Here is an 8,692-nt window from a genome sequence, read left to right as displayed (position 1 = left end):
ACTCATGTGGGCCCACCTGTCTATTTTGCAAATTTAATAATAATAATAATAATATGTTGGCATCCTTCAGTCTTGGAAGACTATGGTATTGCGTTCTGAATGGTGGCTCTGGAACAGAGTGTCCTCTCCAGTGCGCGAAGCCTGGGTAAAGTAGGTATGGAGGATAGGCTGTTACCCATGCAGCAAATCCCCCCTCTCCACGTCGCTGAAATGGTCCAATGGAAAGGCAGAGGCCAATACGGTTGGTTCCAGCGACGTCGCAGGAGTTGCCAGAACGTGACTGTGTTCAGCCGTGAACTGCCTCAGGGACTCCGGCTCCGGATTTTGCCTCGAGGTTGACTCCTGAAGCCTTTTCCATAACTGGATGTAGCCACAAGGCAGTGGAGGTTTGGGATCAGAGTTTTCCTTCTCTCAGATGAGCTGCCTTCCCAGGCTGACGAGTCCCATCTACCCGGTGGCTAGAAAAATAAAATAATAAAATAATTATATAATAAAATAAAATAAAATAAAAATAATAAAATAAAATAAAATAATAATTTTATTTTTACCCCGCCTTTCTCCCCGAAGGGACTCAAGGCGGCTTACAACAGATTAAAAACATAATTTAAAAACAAAAAAAACATATTAACACATCATAAAAAACAGCAGTCAGAATAAAAAATAGGTAAAAAGAGCATAGAGCAGCAGCAAGTCATAAAAGAATCAGGCCTGTAAAAAATATTAAAAGATGTTAAAAAGATGTTAAAAAGGCCGAGAACTCAGAAGGCTTGTTTAAACAAAAGGGTCTTCAGAAATTTACAGAACAAATGGCAACTTCAGCCAAAATTTCTATCTATCTACTAAATTTCTTCCCTGCTTTGCCTCCCTGAAGGGCATTCAAAGCAGCTTACAACATAAAATCACAATAAAAACACACAATAAAAAAAATCACAATTTTAAAAAAAAAATCACAAGAAGAAAACCGTAAACTTTAAAAATATACTTAAAACAAGGCAGCATTAACATATCACATTAAAAGACAATGAGAAAACTCATAAAACTAGCTGCAGTAAAAAGGGGGAGGTCAGACCCATAAAAAAATCTAATCTGCATAAAAACCCACCATATCCAATATTAAAAGACCTGGACTCAGAAGGCTATGTAAATACCCATGCTTTTAGGCCCCGCCGAAAAACCTCTAAGGAGGGAGCAGTCTGTAAGTCAAGTGGGAGGGAGTTCCATAAAGTTGGTGCCACTACTGAGAAGGCCCTATCCCTTGCCGCTGACACCGCCCCTCCCACTTCCATGGGCGGCGGCACCTGTAGAAGGGCCTTCTCCAAAGACTGGAGAGGACGAGCTGGATTGCACAAAAATAGGCAGTCTCCAATACCCTGGCCCTAAGCTGTATAGGATTTTAAAGGTCAAAAATGGCTAGGGTTATAGTCACAATGCCTCTAGAGATCTGGCCCTCTCAAGGATATTCAGGAAATTCCCAGAACATTTTTTTTTAAGTCAGGTTGGCAACCTTCAGTCTCGAAAGACTATGGTATAAGCCTACAGCACCTGGTATTCCCAAGCGGTCTCCCATCCAAGTACTAACCAGGCCTGACCCTGCTTAGCTTCCAAGATCAGACAAGATCAGGCATGTGCAGGGTTTTAAAGTCAGCATCTAGGAATTTTACTTGTGGAAATACAAGGAGAATAACATAGGAAGTTTTAACTGCGATCACTCACTGCAAAAATGCAATTAAATAACTTGAAACATAAATCAGCAACCTGAAGTTATGATTCTTTCTGTTCTGCAATTATTCCCTCTCCCCTTAAGATCCACTAGGCAGTGACTCCCCCTCTACAAAATGATTCCCCCAATGGCAGTGTTGCTTCAGCCAACTTGGTGGTTCTCTTTAAGCCTTTCCTACCATGCTTCTCTGAAATCAGTCATCATCTGATCTCATGGGAATCCAGACCATTCTTACTGGATGTACAAAATGTATTTTGCTTCCAGAAGCCAGCTTCCACATTGAAACATTGGGCTACCCTGCTACGTATGTCATGGCTGATGTGACCTTCACTGCAGAAACTAGTGAATAATGCGTTGACTGACATCCACAAATAAATCACAGCAAAAGGACCTTCATGATGTTTGGATTGGTAAAATCAGGGGGGTTAAGGATATTTTTGTACGGAGTGGGAACTGAACAGCAACTGGGCTTCGTTGTCTCACTGAGTGTGGAAACTAGGCGATGAAACCAGTTCAGTTAAGGTTACAAAGGCAGGGGCTGCAATCCAGCCATAAACTGTGCTGACCCATCACTGTCTCTGCTTTTTTTCATCCTGTTCAGTTTATAGACTGCGCACCCGATCCTTTCCTGTCAAAGGCTATTGCTAATCTGCTGTGTCGCCTTTCCCAGGCATGCACAGTTCCTTCCATATTTTTTTTTTTTTTTCAACTTTAAGGACAAAAAAATTAGGGCTGCAATGATCGGTCAGTTCATTGGTTCTGATCCTCATTGTTCTGTCAAAAACTTTCTTTAGAGATCTTATGCCCACTTTAGACTAATTAGCCTCCCTTCCTCCCTCAAAATAGTCCTAGTTCTGCGGAATGCACCTCTGGATCCCACCACCAGGGTAACTCACCTGTTCAGATTGCAGAGGTCCTCCATTCCCTCTCCTGTCAGCAGTTTCTCAGGCCACCGCAGCTGCAGTACCTGGGGTTCTCAGTAGCTCCTGGGCATGGCAGCCTCACACCAGTCTCCAGTAGTCTCTGGTTGGTTGATTGGTTGACTGGTTAGTTGGTTGGCTAGTTGGTTCTCAGCAGTTCCTGGGCATGGCAGCCATACACCAGTCTCCAGCAGTCTCTGGTTGGTTGGTTGGTTGGTTGGTTGGTCAGTCAGTCCTCCAACCTCCTTCCTTCTGCTCTCTCTTTCCTTCCTTCCTCTTTCTACACCAGGGGTCGGCAACCTGCGTTTCTAGAGCCGCATGCAGCTCTTTCAGCTGTCTGCTGCGGCTCCTCCAGGTGAAAGTGGCAAAGAGTGTGACAGGAGGCACCTGTGTTGGGAGTGCAGGCTGCTTCCCTCCGCCCCCTGAGCTCACTGCCCTCCTCTCCCTTCACCCCCACCTGCCCCGCATTGCTTTCCCTTTTCAATTTTGCCGCTCTGCAGGCTTAAGCTCCCTGCTTTTCCCTTCCCCAACTCTCCAGCAGGCTCAGCCAATCAGCATCCAGCAGGCTCCCGGCTTTTTCAGTTGGAATGGCTCAGGGCCCTTCACTGGCTGACCACCAGCCAATCCTGAGCCGCCTTCCTCCTCAGCCATTGCAAGCCCTTGCAGCCGGACTCTCCCTGAGCAGGTCCCCACTCAGTGCAAGGAGAGGCTTCTCCTCCACAGCAGAGGAGAAATCCAGTGTGTCTACTCAGTAGTAAGCCCCATTACAGTGGATGAAGCTTGCTCCCAGGAAAGGGTGCCTGGGATTGCAGCCGTGGAGCCTGCTCCTATGCATGTCTACTCATTTGTAAGCCCCATTACAGAGGATGAAGCTTACTCCTAGGAAAGGGAGCCTGGGATGGCAGCCTTGAAGCCTGCTCAAGGCCAAGCGCAAGGACGGGTGAGTGGAAGCCCATCTGTTCCAGGTCTGTTCCAGAGTAAGCCCTGATGTAGTCCCTGGGCTACTCCCAGGAAGGTGTGGAGGGCTGTATCCTCAGCCTCCTCCTGTGCAAGTCCACTCACAAGTAAGCCCCGCTGTAGTCAGTGGGGCTTCCTCCCAGGAAGGTGTGGAGGGCTGCAGCCTCAGCCCCCTCCTATGCAGGTAGGAGATAGTAGTCAGATAGTCTTCCTCCCAGGAAAGTGTGGAGGGGACTGCAGCCTGAGAGCTCAAACCAACTTGTCTGCTCAGAAGTCCCATTGTAGTCAATGGGGCTTACTCCCAGGATAGTGTGGAGAAGGTTGCAGCCTGAGTGAGGGTGGGCAGGCAGGCAGGCAGGGCAGAAGCTGGCCTGTGGTTCCCCCCCTTCTCCCCCCCCCCCTGTGCAGGTCTGTTTGACCTTTAAGCCAATGGGGCTTACTCCCAGGATAGTGTGGAGTGGGTTGCAACCTGAGTGAGGGAGGGCAGGCAGGCAGGGCAGAAGCTGGCCTGTGGCTGCCCCCCCTTCTCTTCCCCACCTCTGGAGTCTGTGTCCTTTTTTCCTTCCAGCAGGGTGCCTCTGGAAGGTGGGGGGAGTTCTTTAGCATCCATGTAAGATAAGCAGATGTCATATGTATTGGAATCCTGGAAGATCTGGTGAGGAGCTAGATGTGGTGTCAGCAGTGGCCCCTTTAAGGGTAAGGCCTGGGCATCCAGCAGAGTGTGCTGCACAGCTGCAGCCACTTGAAGGCAATAGGGCCCTCAGGGATATAAGGAGCACCTGACGAAGGGGGTGTGGGTTGGAGAAGGAGTGCAGGTTGGAGACGAGACGAGACTGACTGGGCTTATTGACTTTGACTTGGATACTCTGACTGACTGACTTTGGAATCTGATCTTGGACTATGATTTGGCTTATTGACTTTGGACTCTGCCCTGGATGCTCTGACTGACTTTGTGACTAATGGACTGCTGGAGACACTGGAGTTTGGTGTGTGGCTGCTGTGCCCAAGACCTGCTGAGGACCCAGGGTCTGCTGTAGTGGTGGGAGGCTGCTGGCAAGAGAGAGGACCTCTGCAGGTTGAACAGGCAAGCTACCCTGGAGGTGGGGTCCAGCAGGAGTGCAGGGCAGAACCAGGGTCATTTGTTGGGGGAAAGAAGGGGAGCTAATTTGCTTAAAGTGGGCCTAATTCTCTAGACAGAGAATGGCCTTGGAATCAGGCAAAACACCATAGAGGACCAGGCGTCTGAAAACACAGGACAAGAATGTATGACAAAACTAACTAAAAGCTACAAGAGGGGGCTACATTATAAAAATGGGACCTATAAGAGCATAAAGGTGGGAAAAAAACTATATATGCAGTATTATCTTCATTTTAGACGTCAAAAGGGTTTTGTGGCTCCTGAGGTTTTTTTTCCTCCGGAAAATGGGTCCAAATGGCTCTTTGAGTGTTTAAGGTTGCTGACCCCTGTTCTACACCTTCTACACCAACTCCTTGCCACACTTGTCTGGCAATGATTCTTTCACCTTTATGCTCAAGGTCCTCGTTATCGGTACTGGGTTGCAGCTATGAACCACATCCATTGCAAGACAAAGTTCTGCTGTTAACTCCCTACTTCCCAGACCTGTCAACACCAGGGGCCACTGCTGATACCACACACTATCCCCTCGAGGGAAATCTTCTGCATTTCTTTTACACCCGTTTTGCCAAGAGTTCTACTGTAAGACAGGAAGTATTACTACAAATAAGATATCACAAAAGCTGGGGGACCCAACACTGAGATTAAACAATCAACCTCATAAGAATATGTTCCAAATGGACACACAGTCCAATCCTAACCGGTGCTGGCTTAGTGGGGCCACATGGTCTTGCTATACGCAGCACCAGTTAGGAGGAGGCTGGAGGTCTACTCAGGTAAGTGGATGGGCCAAGTTGGCCTAGGTGAGTCTCAGAACTGGCAGACCAAAGAAAGCAGACTCTGATGTCAGTCGAGGACTAAGTACTGGCTGGCTTTCTGTGGCTCGGTGTGTGGTTCTTCAAAACCATTCTTATTGTATTTTTGCAATTGTTTGATTGCAATCTGTTGTAAGCCACTGAGGAGCTAATTCAGTTGAAGCCAGGATAGCCATCTCAAAATAAATACTAGCAGTATTCAGAGAAAACATTATGTGCAGCGAAGGAACAAGGCAAGACAAGGCATGGAACAGAGAAGATTTGGTCGACGGCTCCTACGCAGGACTCAGAGGGAAAAACCAGGGAGGAGGGGTGTAAGAGGCTGTCTCCTGTCTAATGTCCAAGCATCCAAATGAGCTTCACAGTGGCATCACTAGGGTTCGTGTCACCCGGTGCGGGATGCCAGCACATCACCCCCCATGCTGTGGGCGGGGCAATACCCCAGGTGGTGGGCATGGTGATGTTCCATCGCTCTGCCCCCACTGGTTTTTTGGCTGTACCTTTTGATAGAACAAAGATAGAACACATTCTGCATGAAATGACCCATTGACTGATATATAACATGATGGCATTATTCTTCCAAATTATGATTTTAGTGATTCTGGTTACTAGTGGTGTCGCACCACCACTCCCAAGGGTGTCAACTTAACACCTTATTGCAGCAGTTCTCAAACTTTTAGTACTAGGACCCACTTTTTAGAATGACAATCTGTCCAAGACCCACCAGAAGTGATGTCATGGTGGAAGTGACATCATCAGGCAAATTAAAATAAATAAGTATAAATAATTAAAGTAAAACAAATAATTAAATAAGCAGAAGCCAGCCCTGTTCCACCAAGTGAATTTCCTTTGTAGCCTGCCTGCAATAACACCCCCGCTCCAAAACCAGTAAGGTTTTCAGCCCTACCCAGTGCCCAGTGCAATTTAAGAACTTCTGTTTAAACCAGATCACTGTCAGGATCCACCTGGCTTTGCAAGTCTCAAAAATGTTCACCTTATCAGTTGAAGCCTCTGTTTTGATCCTTTTTAGTGAGGGGAGAGGCTGCCTTCTGGAGCCCTTGTTTAGCTGCAGGTGCATAGGATCAGGACCATTCTGGTAGCCTTGCATTCTCCTTCACCTGATCGTCCACACCAGCCAAGGCACCTTTGCTTACCTTCGGGTAAACTCAACCATGAGGCTTCGTTTAGCTTTCCATAGGGCTCAATATATTCATCTGCTTGGTTGGAGGGACTTCCTTCTCAGGTGTTTTTGGGGGCTGCATTCTTTGGATCAGGACCATTCTGGTGTTGTTAGATTCCTCTCAGCCTGCCCTTTCCAACGGTCTAAGGCGCATTTGCCTACTTGCGAGTAAACGCGCAATACGGCTCACCTTCACTTTCCATAGGGATCCATGCATTTTTTGTTCTCCAGTTTTTTTGGCCATAGCTTTTGATAGAAAGGAGAGATTTCACTCTGGTTTTTTGCATTGCATTCTGCTGGAAATTCTTCATCCAACGGTATATAACATGATGGTATTACTCCTAACCACTGTGATTTTAGCATTTCACCCCCCCAGTCAGCGTCACCCCCCCTGTGCATTTCACCCAGTGCAGTCTGCACCCCCCGCACCCTCCCTAGCGATGCCACTGGAGCTTCACAAGAACATTTGGCAAACCTCAATAGTAAAATTGTAGTCCTGATACAAATTTTCTTTTTTTGGCATTTTGGCCAATGTTTCATTTTTTATTTGGAGGGGAGAGAATAATTTTGAGAAAATGCCCCTCCCAAACTTGCCATTTTGACCTCCATCAGTGTTTCTGCTGTGAGTTTGCACTGGTAATTTTAAGAGTAAAAATAAGAGGGGCAGCTCAATTCTATTCTGCATTGGAACAGGATGGCTGAACATCCTGCAATGTATCCAGAGCAGGGTAGGAAGTGGATCCCACACAATTCGGAGTAAGGGGATTTATTTCCCCTTACCCCGTGTCGCACAGCAGGCACCCCAATGGGGCTACAGTGTAATGCCGGGCTGCTTGGGAGGGAAGGGGGTTAAGATCTGGAATAAGTGCTGGAGGTCAGTCCCACTCCCCTCCTGAACCTGGTCAACCCACAAGGCTCACTGCCTGCCTTCCCCCATTCCAAAACACCCCCATTTTGCCCTCCCCAACCCCCCCCATGCTGGTCTCCCCAACCTGGAGCAAAGTCACCCCTGCCTGGCCAGGATCTGTCAGGGGGTGGCCGGCGCATGTCCTTGCGCCGACCTCCCTGACTCCTGAGTCATATCAGACATGCTTTACTGCACTCCCTTATGTCTGAAGGGACTGGCGCTTGTCCAACGAGCGCTCTGGATTGTGCCCTGCATTTCTTTCCTAGGGATCGTCTTCAACAAATATGCCTGTGAATCAGTTCCAGTGAATTCATCACAGCTATACTGTGGGTTAATGTCCCAACCTGCCCACCTAATTCCCCCACCCAAAGGAGATGTGTCACTGGCAATTAAAAAAGGCATACAACCCATCGCCATAAGAGTGCTGCTGGTGCTGAGTTGTTAAATCTAATGGTTGTCTAAGATCTGCATCTTCCCAGGGTTTATTGCAACTCAAATGTTTTTATAACAGCAAAAATAAATCAACATTTACAACTGCCTGAGCTGGGAGCGTTAACAAGGCATTTACAAGGGGGAGATGATACTACATTCGGCTGATGAGTCCAGAATCTCTTTTTCTCCTTTTATTTGTTAGAGTGACACCCCAATCCAAAGGCAAAGGATTTAAACCATCGGGGGGGGGGGCCCTCACTCATTTAAGTTTCGTATCAGTGAAAGAGTCAGATCAGCACAGAGAATAGTGGCATTCTTTTTGGGTGGTCATTAGTTCCCTTGTCAAAGTCTGTGAGAGGTCCATGTTAGAGGCTCATCCTTTTCCCCCACGGTGGCCAACAAGATGCTGGATGACAAAGCATCAGTCCTCACCTAACACTGTTCCTACCGGAACTCAATGGCATCCACTTTGGGTGCCTTCTGGGGAGAAAAGCAGGCTCCAAATTAAAAAAAAATCTTCTGAAGGGGTGGTATCAAGGGTTGGCTAGGTCAGGCACTCTACAAAAGGCAACACCCATCAGAGGTCACACCTGGCTAGGGTAACCCCATAGTGCTTGTACCAGCAA

This window comes from Tiliqua scincoides, chromosome 11, assembly GCF_035046505.1.
Source record: "Tiliqua scincoides isolate rTilSci1 chromosome 11, rTilSci1.hap2, whole genome shotgun sequence".
NCBI lineage: Eukaryota > Metazoa > Chordata > Lepidosauria > Squamata > Scincidae > Tiliqua > Tiliqua scincoides.
The sequence above is the reverse complement of the archived record's forward strand: the minus strand, read 5'-3'. Positions refer to the sequence as shown.